At 40.5% G+C, this 16228-nt stretch overlaps 1 protein-coding gene across 1 annotated transcript in view; it reads left to right on the top strand.

The window, feature by feature from the left end:
• The first annotated feature begins 1486 nt into the window (after positions 1–1486).
• The window catches only part of LOC136877421 (UDP-glycosyltransferase UGT5), a 53931-nt gene continuing 39189 nt past the window's right edge, over positions 1487–16228 (top strand). Inside the window, exon 1 of the mRNA XM_067151444.2 lies at positions 1487–1657. The gene's annotated coding sequence lies outside the window, so the exon portion shown is untranslated. The remainder of the gene's footprint in view (positions 1658–16228) is intronic.

The raw sequence follows: 16228 nt of genomic DNA, 5'->3' as shown, positions 1-16228 counted from the left end.
ACTACCTCTCTGTAGATGGTGACGGACCAAATGTTATTGAACTACCAGCCAGAATTTTAACACATGATAATATTATGATTGAAATTTATTGCAAAACGTTCACTTCTACGGAAGATATCATTTTCTCGAAAGTTGGCATTAATTGAAAACCATTGGGCTAATACTCGGTAGTTCAAAATCATACATTCGCTTCAACGGATTGATACTGAAGATGAAAGCTAGCTACTTAAATATCCTTCGTAATTCTTGAAATCCTTAGAATTAATGGTTTGCCTACACATATTCTTATTCTAAAAATAGGAGCCGTAGTTATGCTTCTTAGAAATCTGAACGTTTCCCAACGGTTACTAAACGGAACCATATTAGGGTCTTATTGTAAGAAGTATATACGAAAATTGTTTAGATTTGGAAATAATAAGCGGAGATAAAGCTGGACAGAGAGCTTTAATACTCTTGTGAAACACTTCCATTTTCTTTCAAGAGGCATCGATATCCAATTCGCTTGGCATTTTGTATCACAACCAATAAACCTCAAGGGACGTGAAGGTCTCTGTTTACCTCATCCAATTTTCAGCCATGGTCAGTTAAATGTTGCAATGTCAAGAGAGCGATATTTTTAAAGTTGCAATAGTGGCAAAAAGTAGGCCTAATTGTACAAGGAATGCACCGAACAAGTGGCTGCGCGGTTTGGGTCACGTAGCTATCAGCTTACATTCGGGAGATAGTTGGTTCGAACCGCATTGTCGGCAGCTCTGAAGATGGTTTTCCGTAGTTTTCCATTTTCACAATAGACGAATGCTGGTGCTGTACGTTAACTAAGGCCACTGTCAATTCCTTCCCACTTCTAGCCCTTTCCTATTCCATCGTCACCGCAATACGTGTCTGTGTCGGTGCGACGTAAAGAAAATTGTTAAAAAATAAAATACAAGGAATGTCGTATACAGCTTAAGGAAATCCTTCAATAAATAGGCCCATTTACCGTCATGTCTTGACAGGTTACAGCTGATTATTATTATTATTATTATTATTATTATTATTATTATTATTATTAATATTATTAATGCTCAGCTCCTTGGCTGAATGTTTAGCGTACTCTTCTCCGGTTCGGAAGGTCCTGGTTTCGGTTCGCGGTCGAAGCTGGGATTTTAACACCGTCTAGTTAAATCCTGTGGTTCGGGGACTGGGTGTTTGTGCTCGTCTCAATAAACACATCTTCATATACATACAACACACCACGTACTAAACACCACAGAGACATGCAATAGTGAATACATCCCTCCACATACTGTTGACGAGAAGGACATTCAGCCGTAAAACTGGGGAAAATTCCCGTCAAATTCCGGCCCCTAAATAATTAGTAAAAGGCCAGGAAGATAATCAAACTTTTGATGCTTCTTTAGAATGAGCTGAGAACTTTCGTTGCCAAGTTGGCAGCACTGCGAAAGATTATTAGCCAGCAGTGCAGCAGATGAGCTCCGCACTCTGATCGTTGCTCCACACCGCATGGTTGAGGTCACCAAACTGCAACGTAGATTGGAAAGACTGTACGACTATTGGTATTCTGTGCTGTACGACGAGACGACTAACTTCTGAGCCTCCGGCGCAGCGACACGGCTAGTTGTTTCGTGACTACACGTTGGTAAACTCTTCCTCAGAGGTAAGCTCGGTTCGAAGACTAATTATTAAACAAATTTGAATTGACTATCACATGCTTTAGTACAGTAGAAGAATGATACGAGTTATCTGTACTAACATATTCTACGTGTAAAACTAGATAAAATGACGCTGTACAAAAATATGAAAGAGAAATACATCGTCACCTGAAGCTGGCATTAATATTTGTTCATAATTTCGGCTGGGAAGGATCCAGCTTCTCTTTTTTTAAAGGCTGACTTGAAATTTGGTCTGCTTCTGTGGTGTAGTGGTTAGTGTGATTAGCTGCCACCCACGGAGCAGTAGCGGCGATTTGTAGTGGAAAGGGGGCGGGGGCAATCGCCTTCCCCCTACTTTTTGGAGAAAATATTATATTTTTATTCGTGTTTTAGTCAGCTGAAACTATGAAATATTTTTAAAAAAAGCAATTTTTACAAGCCCTGTTGTCTTATCCGCTAATGCTTTCCTTTGTTTTTTAATTACTAACAAAATTATTAACAGAAATATGCCAAAAATGTCATTCGTCTCGACTAACCGATTTGTATAGCGCCACAGCAAGTAGTGGAGACTTCGCACATGCCAAAGAGAATGGCACGTGCTGTGCTGTGAGGAGGGGTAGTAATGCATATATATTTCTTTATACCAAGGTCGTGGACACAGGTATGATTCATTCGCTTGCCGCGCGCGTTCGTCAGTTTCTGGCATTCTCTTCAGTGTCTCACTTTCTTAGCGTGTAGTCAAATACTAAATGATTTTAATTGTATATTCACGCCCTACTTGTATTTAATTGTAATAAATGCGTAATAATGTTCATTTGGTGGAAGTTTTATTGTGTAGTATTGAATCAAAATCTTAAACAAATCTATTACTACCGCACTTAAATTGGTAAACTGTCAACCTTTACCTCTCTGTCGAAATTCTCTCAGAAACATCAGAAAACTTACCATTTTGTGGCTTGTTTCTTCAGTTTTAATGTATACACCTCACCACCCCCACCCCCGTCCTCTATATACCATAAACCCGAGTTTATTATTTAGCGTATGGCTTATACAGACAATATATTTATATATACATGTGCACATTTGCAGATGAGAAACAAAGTAATTTGTGCTTCACAATTAACTCTCAATCGCCGCTGTTGCCCAGAGGCCCGGGTTCGATTCCCGGCCATGCCACGAAATTTGAAAAAAGTGGTACGAGGGCTGGAACGGGGTCCACTCAGCCTCGGGAGGTCAGCTGAGTAGAGGTGGGTTCGATTCCCACTTCAGCCATCCTGGAAGTGGTTTTCCGTGGTTTCCCACTCTCCCTCCAGGCAAATGCCGGGATGGTACCTAACTTGAGGCGGTAGAGGTGGGATCCCTCGCTGAGTCCGAGGGAAAACCGACCCTTGAATCTTAACAGATAAAGGAGAAGAAGAAGACTTTAAATTTGAGGTATTTTCATGTCAACACTGATCTGTACAAATTATTTATTGTTGTCCGTGTCCACGTATCAATGACTGAAACTGACCGTTACTTTATCCATGACCTGGTATTTGACACATAAATTTATAAGGCGATGGGATAGTGAAAATCGAAATGCTCCATTAACTGCGTTAGCAGGATTGTTTCTAGAGTGGATAATAATGTTGATAGTAACTTTATTAAGCTAATTCCAATTATTTCTGGAGTCAACCTGGTTCATTTTTGGCTTTGGTCGGGGATTTAAGGCCGAAGACGCTTCACAGATGTAAAGGTCATCTCTAGTGAGAGCATGGACAGTGACCACAGATTGTTGGTAGTAGACTTCAAACATAAGACTAATGAAGCGCAGAAAATTATTATTACGCTTCCTGCCAGTGACTTTTATTTGTTTTCGAAAATCCCACCGAGATTCAAACTTCGGCCGTTTTGGGTGGAAAATCGGCACCTAGTCACTGCTTTATTCACACCCTCCAAAAATAGTATTAGTAATAATAATGTTAAGGAGATGCTAAAGATATAATAATAATAATAATAATAATAATAATAATAATAATAATAATAATAATAATAATGGGGCTGAGTAGCCTACTTCAGGCGGTAGAGCGCTGGAGCGCTGGCCTTCTGAGCCCAGCTTGACAGGTTCTATTCTGGCTCAGTCAGGTGGTATTTGAAGGTGCTTAAATACATCAGCATCGTGTCGGTAGGTAGTTTTTCTGGCACGTAAAAGAATTTATACGGAAAGAAATTCTGGGCGTGTTCGAAAATCAAAAACGTAAAACCAGTAACCTTAATAACATTACTACGACTACTACTTCTACTGCTACTAAATTTTTTTGATAGGGGCTTTACGTCGCACCGACACAGATAGGTCTTATGGCGACGATGGGATAGGAAAGGCCTAGGAGTTGGAAGGAAGCGGCCGTGGCCTTAATTAAGGTACAGCCCCAGCATTTGCCTGGTGTGAAAATGGAAAACCACGGAAAACCATCTTCAGGGCTGCCGATAGTGGGATTCGAACCTACTATCACCCGGATGCATGCTCACAGCCGCGCGCCTCTACGCGCACGGCCAACTCACCCGGTAATAATAGTAATAATAATAATAATAATAATAATAATAATAATAATAATAATAATAATAATAATAATAATAATAATATAATACCTTTAATGCTATCTTTATTATCACGGAGAATGTAATAGTCGAGGGACATCGTAAGAGCGACAGCGACTGGAATCCCAGCCAATGCACGTAGCATTTTGGGAAATAAAGTAATAAACCTACGGAGAAAATTACGTGAAACTGGAGGTGTCCGCCTCTATGGTGTAGTGGTTAGTGTGATTAGCTGCCACCCCCGGAGGCCCGGGTTCGATTTCCGGCTCTGCCACGAAATTTGAAAAGTGGTACGAGGGCCGGAACGGGGTCCACTCAGCCTCGGGAGGTCAACTGAGTAGCGGTGGGTTCGATTCCCACCTCAGCCATCCTGGAAGTGGTTTTCCTTGGTTTCCCACTTCTCCTCCAGGCAAATGCCGGAATGGTACCCAACTTAAGGCCACGGCCGCTTCCTTCCCTCTTCCTTGTCTATCGTTTCCAGTCTCCCCATCCCCCCGCAAGGCCCCTGTTCAGCATAGCAGGTGAGGCCGCCTGGGCGAGGTACTGGTCATCCTCCCCAGTTGTATACCCCGACCCAGAGTCCGAAGTTCCAGGTCACTGCCCTTGAGGCGGTAGAGGTAGGATCCGTCGCTGACTCCGAGGGAAAAACCGACCCTGGAGGGTAAACAGATTAGAGGAAGAAGAAGAAGAAGAAGAAGAAACTGGAGATCCCATGGGTATGATGACAACATCAATCAAACTTAACCCTGTGGCACTACAGACTCAATGGGCCTTGACCTACTAAGCGGCCGCTGCTCAGCCCGAAGGCGTGCAGATTATGAAGTGACGCGTGGTCAGCGCGAAGAATCCTTTCAGCCGTTATTCTTGGCTTTTTGAACCGGGACCACTATCTCACAGTCAGATAGCTTCTCAATTATAATCACGTAGGCTGAGTGGACCTCAAAGTATCCTTCAAATTAAGGTAAATGCCATTGACCTGGCCGGGAATCGAACCCGGGGCCTCAAAGTGAGGGGCAGGCATGCTACCCTAGACCACGGGGTCGGCCGATGATGTTTATTTATCACTGGCGAAGTTATGGCTTTAGGCCCTCTCTTCCACTTAACCACATTTTGTTTACGTGGTAAAATACAATAAAATAAAATAAAACCTTAAGGAAAATATTCTTTAGGTGCAAGAAAATACAGCAATTTATGAAAATACTGCAATATATGAAAATACACAGTGAATGATACTACTAAATTCTAGGAATGAAGTAAGAAACCATATTAAAACGACATGCGGTGCATGATAAATAATAGTCTAACATGTTTTCTTGCAAATAAGTTATAATTAAATATTATTTCAATGGTCCTATTACATTCTCGTATAAAGCTGTGTCTGTGCGATTGTGAACAAATTGAAACAAAAATGAAAAGCAAACGGGACTACTGTGAAATATAGACAACATTATTTAGTAGAGTCCACTCTAAAGGTTCCGAATTAATCCTCAAAAGTAGGGGCGGTTTTAGGGATAGTGACACGGTGACATTTCATTCACCAGATTTTATGTAAAAGAAAAAGGCTAAAAAAGTGACGGGCCATGAGGTGAGGATATACGGTCGCATATTCTTTCCTAGATCAATAGTTTACTGTAGAGATCCTTGCTATCTAGCTGCACTGGATGTAATGTCTTCGTCGTAGAAGACTCACATTGCCAGCTGAAGCGAACTTGTCGTTACGGTGCAGGGGTGTGGCGTCTATGTTGCCGGTGTTGTCGCGGGCAACAAACAGAAAAATAGAAATATGGTATAACTTATTCCATATAATATAATTTGTATTTTCTGTCGACAATATAAATCCACTAGATTCCCGTAACACATGTCAGAAAAGATATGATTGACATTCAGCGCCGAAGAATTTAACTGATACATAGTAGCCTTGGTACACAAAAAGTCATGTTTTCAATATACGCCACGTGTTGCCTGCAGTGCTCCCTCTTGGTGTCGTGTATTATTTGCCGGTTATAAACAAAGACAAACAGTGTTTTTTTCCTTCCCCTACACTCTCCAAGCATGACTCCTAAATTGACTGGTGAGGTATAAGCTACTCCTATGACTGTGACAGTGTTTAAAACGTTCCTTAGGATCATTTACATTTAGTGAGAAGACGGCGCATCACAAATCAAGAGGATCGCTCTATAGTGGACTGCTCAATACTCCACAACGCAACATCTTCTTTTTGATCGGCCGGGTGACTCCACATCTTTACCTAGCGCCTCGCCGAACTAACCAAGCATATCAGCTGACACAAGCTGGAAGTCGGCCTCCCCATCATAGCTGCATCATTGTCGACGTTAATCCCGCCTACTCTGACCACGATATCCTCAGCGAACTCCACGCAGAGGGCGTCCCAGCTCGCAGTGTGTCCAGGATAATGAACGGCTCTGACCCAACACCTCTAGTCAGTCTACAGCTCCCCACCGAAGAAGACGTCCTGAACCTTGTCAGCAACGGCGCGTATTTATACAGACACCAACACACAGTGGAATCTAGTGCGTGGTATACCCCATCACCATCACCTGATCACACGTCTGCCACACCCGCTGCAGCCAAACCATCACCGTGGCAACAGTCTTCATCCTCCTTCTGCACTACCACCACGATATCTGCCCCTAACCTTTCCCGCATTCCTATCACTACAGTCGTAACATTACATCCTTCACTGACTATGACTTCATCTCTCCCTTTACTTCCAACCGCGGGACAACCTCGTCCTCGGTGCATATCACCCCCGCAACCTGATGCAGCATCTGCCACGCTCGCAGCAACCGTCTCGCCACCGCCATCTTCTCGAGCCGAAGCCGAAGCAAAAGCATCTGTCACGCCTGCCACACCATCTGAAGCAGCCGCATCAACGCAACCAACACCATTTTCTCACGCCCAGTACAGGTGTGTCATCCACGGCGTCGACCCTTCAATCACCGAGCAAGAAGTACTCCGGGAACTCCATAAAGACGGCGTCCCAGCACGTCGAGCCTTCAGAATCCAGAACAGCAACGGTCCAACGTATCTCGTCCGCCTACATCTGCCCACCGCAGAGGATGTGCAGCGCCTCATCCAACACGGTGCCTCTATATACCGCCACCTCCACAAAGTAGAGCCCTCTCGTTCCCCACCCACACCTTCTACTAGACATCCCCCAACAACACGCATCCTCGTCCCGGCCGACCCCAGCCCCTCCTCTATTTCCACCTCGTCAACCCGTCAGTCCACCCCTTCTTCCAGCTAGCTTCTTCTTCCAACCACCTCCGCCACCCGATCTCTTCCGACTCCTCACCACCGCACTGTACAATATCTCCGCGACCGAACACCACCTAACCCTTCATCTCCACCTTAGTAATCTCCTCTGAATTTTCAGTCCTTACACACATCCCTGCTATTCAAACCATCCCCGCGCACACCTTCTCATTTATTACTTCAAATTGCTCTCCTCCTGACAATATTACTCCTTCCCAAACAAGCCTCCTTCAGGGAGGGGAATGAAAACTTAGGAAAAAAATTAGTGAGAAAAGTAATATTATTCCAAATGACAAACCAACGCCTGAATTCAAAGACTTGAAGACTAAGTCATATCGTATAATAGATGTTTCGGGAGACATTTAAATGTATCGTGGCATACATAATCACCGTGATTATGTGTGTATTTTGGTCACATCTTCCAAAATGACACATATACACATGTATTACTATTCTGCATATAATTCTATATATTCGATTTTGTATTTGGAAAACTCCCTTCCCCTCTGAAACTTTAATAGAACGCTCGAAAGAACTTCATCCTCTCCTCGACAGTTTCGAACCGGCAACACCCTGGAAACACTCACGCCACGTCACTGTATGGATGATGAAGGACAGTAGGCCTACAAGGAACTCACGAATGTACAAGGATGAACACGGTACTGTTTGTTGATGAAATTGTGCTTAGAGGGAAGAATGTGAAAATAGTCCAAGAACAGTCTGATCAACTGCATCGTGAGAAGTTAGAAGATTGGAGAACTAGAAACAGTGTGTAGAGAAGCAAGACAAATATCCCTCTTTCGGTTATGACTTCCTGTGATGGAAGGTGCGAAATATATTAACAGGTCTTCCATCTGGTGCTAAGCAGTTCCAGGAGCAAGTTAAATTGGGGACTGGGACCAAGGACTGTAATTCAGCGTGACCATGAGGTATGAGTTCACGGTCGCTGTAGGGAGGAGGTTAGTAACCTGATGGATATTTTTTTTCACCCACATCTTGCTGTTCTTATATGAAAGGATGTGAATGCAGTTAAATTCTCCGTAATTGAGAGTGCTTGTTCTGAACATTCTCTGCACTATACCGGCAGTCTATTATATCGTGGAAATATAAAGTGCTATTCTTTCTCGAATTGTATTTATTTAGATATAATTTAATTGGTTTACATGGCATAAAAGGTTGATTGCACTTTTTTCCGCCCTTCAAAAATCCGGCAACTTTAGCCGGGTTTGAATCCATAATCTTGGAATTCGGAGCTCAAAGGGTAAAGTGCAATAAAAACATATGTAGGTGAGAAACTGATTGACCAATATTCTCAAAAAGTTTTTAATGGTGATTTTTCTTCAGACCTGTGTATTAATGGTTAAAAGTTGCTGGTGATGGCTAGGAAACTGAAGAACAAGGGTGATCCAGCGAGGGACAGGGGTGGTTTGAGAGTTGGGGGCTAGAAGCTAACATAATACTACCTAATAGTAATATTGGTAATAGTAACAAGTTTGTCGGACTCATTGGCTGAATGGTCAGCGTTGAGGTCTTTGGTCCGGAGAGTCCCGGGTTCGATTCCCGGCCGGGTCGGGGATTTTAGTCGCCTCTGATTAATTCTTCTGGCCCGGGGACTGGGTGTCTGTGTTTGTCCCAACACTTTCCTCTTCATATTCAGACACTACACTACCAACCACCACAGAAACACAGTAACAAGGAAATGCACTTTTTACTTTTCCGTATGTAAAGTCGAAGAATGGGCCACTACAATCTAGGCTCAGTCAATTCACGCTTAGTGAATGGTAGTTTAGGGGACGGCCTAAAATTTAATTCTCAAACATTTATGTTATTAGTAGGGTACTACATAACTAAAGTTATATGGAATAAAATTTCCGATCTTTTATGTCATGTACATAGGGACCTGTGTTTTTCGTTTCATGTTTTGGTGGAAATCGGGGTTATTTTTGAAGAATTTCGCGTTATTTTTAATCATTTTATTATCATATTTTGGTATTTTAAAGACATACTAGCCGTTACAGAACACAGAGAGAAAATACGACTGTTACCGACCAGCTTCTTAAGCAGAATGATCTACGCGCATGAGTCGAGTTGAGAGAATGAGAGAACAAGTTGACCTTGTAAGACTGGTTTTTTAAATTACTATTTTCTTTACGTCGCACCGACACAGATAGATCTTATAGCGACGATGGGATGGGAAAGGCTTTGGAATGGGAAGGAAGCGACCGTGACCTTAATTACGGTACAGCCCCCAGCATTTGCCTGGTGTGAAAATGGGAAACAATGGAAAACAATCTTCAGGGCTGCCGAAAGTGGGGTTCGAACCCACTATCTCCCAGATGCAAGCTCACAGCTGCGCGCCCCTAACCGCACAGTCAACTCGCCCGGTTTGTAAGACTACGATGGAGACGATTGTTTATTCTGGCGTTGGAAAAACCTATATAAGAAGGCAAACACCGTGAATTCACATTATTATGCATATAAAATTGATACAGTTGACATAGTCGCGTTATTGCCTCATTTCGTTTCATTTCGCGAAATAAAGCTGTCTAATTTTCGAATTTTTAACAACGTTAAGTATAGGTAGCTGTTTCCCAAGCATTTTAGGGAATATTTAAAAAAAAGTCGGTGTTATCGCATACACGAAAAACGCAGGTCCCGACTTTACATTTTTACCGTACCGGCCTTAAGAGTCCATATCAACGCCGAGCCACGAGAAAATGGGTGAACGGAATTTAATAAAAACCGGTATATAGAATCGGGGAATAAGAAACTACAGTCTAAGCTATAAACAATTTTATTCACTTTGAATGAAATGGTAGTTTAGGGGAAGATGCCTAAAATTTGATTTTTAAATAACTTACCTATGTTATTGGTCCTAATGAAAAGTACTACATAACAAAACATAATCAACTAAGATCTAATTTAACATCAGTCTATTCTGTATTAATTTTTTACCACCTACTTTTAATTTTATACAAGTGTTTAACCAATTAGTTATAGATCTTGAAGACAGCAATTTATATTTATGAAGTATACCAACAGATCATAAGAATTTTCAAGTGTTGTGTTACATCCTCAAGGCAGTGACTTATTTGAGTGTATATTGAATATTAGATCAGAACTGTTTTATTATAATATCTTTTTTTTGTTATACATACTGTATGGCCAATTAGTTTTTTTAAGTGTTTTAAGACCTTATGGCAGATGATGGCATAATATCAATTGGCCTAAACTAGTACCATGATTAAAATAAACTGAAGTACAAATTTTATGTTGTATTGATTAGGTGGATTACCTCATTTGTCTATAACAATAATTATATTGTCATCAATACAGAACATGAAAATTATAAACTTTGAAGCAGATAATACACGGACGATTGTTATTCTGTGGCAATTTTTGGAGTGCGTTACATGGGCATCCTGCATGACCTGCTGGCCCCACAACTGGTATAGGAATTGGGATGCATTCATCTACTAATCCTGTAACTATTCTGACAATGAAAAGGCTTGGTAAAGGCTTATCGGCATTCTTCATATACAGGACTAGCAGTTACCTGTGGATTTCATAATTTGAAAAAGTAATCGTTACTCAGTACTGGACTAAGACATTATCTGAAAATCCCTAAAGTATAAAAACTCACCAAAAAAATTCAGTTTCATTTACCCCAAAAACTATTTGTAAACCACGATTGTGGTATTGCCTTTAGGGGCAAAGATGACCATGTGACATAGAACTGTCGATGTGAGAAAGTCTTCTCTCAAAGTTGAAAAAAACATGTTTCTTTATTTATAAGGAGATTTCAATTACCAATTTCTACATCTATAACATCTTCAGTTTTTGAGATATAAGTATCCCCATAAAAAGAATTCAACCCCTTTATCAGTCCTTCCCCCTCCCCCACCCCCACCTCAATGGATTTTTCTAAAAACAAGAAATACATATTTCTTTATTTTTAAAGGAGATTCCAAATACCAATTTTCACGTCTGTATGGATTTTCCAAAAACAAAAAAGTATGTGTTTCTTTATTTTTAAAGGAGATTCAAAATACGGTACCAACTTTCACATCTGTAACATGTTCAGTTTTTGAGATATAAGTATCCTCATAAAAAGAGTTCAACTACTTCTTCACTTCTTTCCCCCCGCCCCCACTTAAATTGACTTTCCAAATACAAAAAATGCATGTCTTAATTTTTAAAGGAGGTTCAAAATACCAACTTTCACATCTGTAACATCTTCAGTTTTTGAGATATAAGTATCCTCATAAAAAAATTCAACTCCTTTTTCACCCCACTCCCGTTAAATATATTCCCCCGTCCAAAAACATATCCATGTTTCTTTATTTTTAAGGGATATTCCAAATGCCGATTTTCACGTCTGTAACCATCAGTTTTTGAGATATAAGCATCCACTTAAAAAGATTTCAATTATTTTTCACTTCCTTTCACCCTCCTCCCTTAAGTGAATTTTTTGAGAACAAAAAATACGTGTTTCTTTATTTATAAAGGAGCTTCTAAATACCAATCAGAGGCGGAAAATTGCTCGCAAAATTTTGGACAAAACTAATAAGGCCCATTCTTGTAAAATCCCAATAACTATGATTTCGGATCATTTTGAAAAGACTTTTGGTACTGAAAATAACAATTCTCCTCAATCTCTTATGGAAATAAGCACTGACTTACCTGCTGATATTAATATTTCAGTAGATGATGTCCATAAGGCATTATACAACATTAAAGTTGACGGCTCACCAGGCCCAGATAATATTATAGTTCGTGTATTACGGCACCTCAAGGCTACTAAATTTCTAATGTTACTCATCAACACGATGCTCCATTTCTCCTAAGTACCTTCAAAACTCAAAATGGCCAGAACAATTTTAATACATAAGGGTGGAGACATAAATGATATTAAAGAATGGAGACCTATAACCATATATTCGGTGATTAGGAGAATAATTGAATGAGTACTAGATATGAGACTGTGTTCATATGTCACACTAAGTCCTCACCAACGTGGCCTCGTGCCATTACCTGGTACTCATGTCAACGCTTCCCTCGTGAATGGTTGCCTCCAGGATGCGAAACGCAACAAACGATTGTTGCATCATTTTTTTAGATGTCACAAAAGCATTTGACTCTATTGGACATGAACATATCAAATGATCTCTTCGACAATCTGAAATTCCTCCTAACTTATGTAGGTTAATTGAAGCATTTCTTACAAAGAACACAGTTCAAGTGGAAGCTGATCATAAGAAATCAAAACCCATCAAAATTATGTGTAGCATAGCTCAAGGGTCCCCTAACTCACCACTGCTGTTCAATTTAGCAATCAATACTGTAATACAAAATCTCACTGACCATGACATATCCCAATGTTATGGCTATACTTTATCTGATGATCTACCGCCGTTATCCTCAGTTGCTTTCGCAGATGACCTAGTCATACTCAGCAAAACCGAAAATGATGCTACTACCTTGTTAAATTTGGCTGAAAGCAGCTTTGCAAAAATTGGTTTACATATCCATCCTCTTAAAAGCAAATCTATAATCCTGAAGAAAGGAAAATTAACTGAAGGAAACTTCACTACAGTTGAAGAATCAATAATCCCATCGATAAAAACAAACAATGAACGAATCAAGTATTTAGGAATTGACTTCAACAATGAAATCTCTCTTGACAGACATAAACTAATAAGCACAATAACTTCTGACTTAAATAATCTGGTAAAAACGAAACTTCTAAAACCTGAGCAAAAGATCAAGATTATTAACGAGTTTGTTTGGCCGGGTTTGATCTATCCTCTACAATGTGCCCCTTTGACACAACTATGAAACACTTTTCTTAAAGATCTGGACAAAATTATAAGAAGTTCTGTAAAAGAAATAATGATGCTGCCTGATGATACTCCAAATTCGATGCTGTATAGTGCCAGAAAGGTCAGAGGGATGGGAATAGTTTGCGCAGAATGGGAAGCTAATATACAGCATTACAATATTTGTAATTGCTTACTCCATGTTCAGGACGTTCACCTAGCATACGTAAGGAAGTTACCTGAAGAACAAGATATGTCACTCCACAGACTTGACATAAAAAAAGAAAGTCTCCCCCCAAAGATTGACGACGGAAGAAAACTAGGGGAAATTATGAGAAATTGATCCTTTCAGTCGTGGTGTCAGCTACCACATAAAGGAAAAGGAGTAGTGTTATATTCAGACTGCCCGAAAGCAAACTCCTGGATGACTCATAAATCACCTCTGTCTTCTTCTGAATACATAAATGTAGTGAAGATGACATGCAACCTCACCGCAGTCAGGTCGGTTCCCGGTAGGTCATTCAACACAACCTGTTGCTGCCAAAATGGCTGCAACGTGACAGAAACCCTTGGACATGTGCTGGGATTCTGCTGGAGCACTGAACTAATGCGCAACCACCGCCACCACCGTGTAAGATCGTCGATTGCTCAAGGCTAGAGACAGCGTGGATGGGAGGTGCACGAGGAGGTTCACTGCGTCTCTACCGATGACTCTAATCGGAGGGCGGACATCGTAGCCATCAACAGAGAGGACATTAAAGCGATGGTCTTAGATCCCACCATTCGCTTTGAAAGGGACCTGGTTCAGGCTCGGGATGTGGACCTAGAAAAGCAAGCTATTTATGTTCCATGCTTGCCTTACCTTTCATTTAAGTATAAAATACCTATCGATCGGTGGATTGTCAGAGGCCTGCTATTCGGAGTCAGACGTTGAACTTCCTACAAAACTTGAAAGTTCCACTCTGCGAGTTAGAAAAAATAGTAATACAGATACTGAGGGACTCTCTGCAAATCATTCACTTCCATCTGTACCTGAGAACGTGATTGACATTTCTCCCCCACTAACTCTGGGAAAATAGAAGATAACAGCTTCAACGATTAAATTTTCGTTTCTTGATATTTTTAAACTCCATTGAAATTGAAACTGTATTCCAGATCCGAATGGTCACTCTCATTGGAGGATGGATGATTTATTTCTTTAATAAATCTCTCTCTCATGACTCTAATATCTTCAGTTTACAGTGATATGTGTCCTTATAAAAGGAATTCAACTCCTTTTCACCCCCCATCCCAATTTGATTTTCCCCCCAAAATGCATGTTTCTGTATTCTTAAAGGAGATTCTCAATAGCAGTTAAATAATAATTTCGTGTGGCTATTTCTAGCCGAGTGCAGCCCTTGTAAGGCAGACCCTCCAATGAGGGTGGGCAGCATCTGCCATGTGTAGGTAACTGCGTGTTATTGTGGTGGAGGATAGTGTTATGTGTGGTGTGTGAGTTGCAGAGATGTTGGGGACAGCACAAACACCCATCCCCCGGGCCATTGGAATTAACCAATGAAGGTTAAAATCCCCGACCCGGCCGGGAATCGAACCCGGGACCCTCTGAACCGAAGGCCAGTACGCTGACCATTCAGCCAACGAGTCGGACTCAATAGCAGTTTTCATGTCTGTAAAAACTTTAGTCTTTATTAGATGTAAGTATCCTCATAGAAATAATTCAATTAATTTTCAGTTCTTTCACCCCCCCTCCCCTTAATTGGATTTTCCTTTACTTTTAAAGGAGATTGCAAATACCAATTTTGTCCGGCTCTGCGGTGTAGGGGGCAACGCGTCCGCCTATCACCCGGCGGCCCCAGATTCGATTCCCGGCCGGGTCAGAGGTTTTTAGTTGTAAATCGTTAATATCCCTGGCCTGGGGACTGGGTGTTTGTGTCGTCCTTTATGTTCCTTTCCTCACATTCAACACTTTATACTTCCGTATTTACAATTACAGGCAGGTTCATAACATATGGTGCAAGTAGTGGTAGACGATCTTTAGAGGTCGATGCCATGAACAAATAGCATTTTAAAAAACCTCACATATGCAACATCTTTAGATGTTGAGATACAAGTATCCTCATACAAATCATTCAACCAATTTTTCAGTTCGTTCACCCGCTCCCTTAAGTGGATTTACCAAAAACAAAAAAACAAACAAACAAAAAAAACTTTTTTCTTCAATTTTAAAGGAGATTCCAAATACCAATTTTCACGTCTGTAGCATCTTCAGTTTTTGGGGTATCATTATTCTAATAAAAAGAATTCAACCCCCTTTTCAGTCCTTTGTACCCCCGCCAAGTGTTTTACTGAAAACTAAAAAATACATGTTTCTTTATTTTTAAGAGATTAAAAATACCATTTTTCACTTGTGTAACATGTTAAGTTTTTGAGATATACTTTAGATATGCTCATTTTAAAAATTTACCCCCCATATTTTAGTTCCCCTTAAGTGGATTTTCCAAAAACAAAATTTTCTATGTTTATTTATTTTTACAGGAGATTTCAAATACCAATTTTTATGTCTGTAACACATTACGTTTTTGAGATATACTGTAGATATAGTCTTTCTTTTGTCACTCCTGTTCACCCCCATTAATTGGATTTTCCAAAAACAAAAAGAATATGTTTCTTTATTTTTAATGGAGATTCCAAATACCGATTGTTACATCTGTATACTTTTAAGTTTTTGAGATATACTGTAGGTATACTAATTTAAACAATTCACCCCCCTTTTCACCCCCTTAGCGAAGGAATATCCAAAAGTCCTCGTTTAGCAAGCACCTACACTCCAATATAAATTTATCCCCAAAATTTCATTTCTGTATATCTAATAGCTTTGGCTCGGTGATGATGAATCAGTCAGTC

This window comes from Anabrus simplex, chromosome 7, assembly GCF_040414725.1.
Source record: "Anabrus simplex isolate iqAnaSimp1 chromosome 7, ASM4041472v1, whole genome shotgun sequence".
Lineage (NCBI taxonomy): Eukaryota > Metazoa > Arthropoda > Insecta > Orthoptera > Tettigoniidae > Anabrus > Anabrus simplex.
Note: the sequence above shows the minus strand (reverse complement) of the source record. Positions and strands in the feature narration are given on the sequence as shown.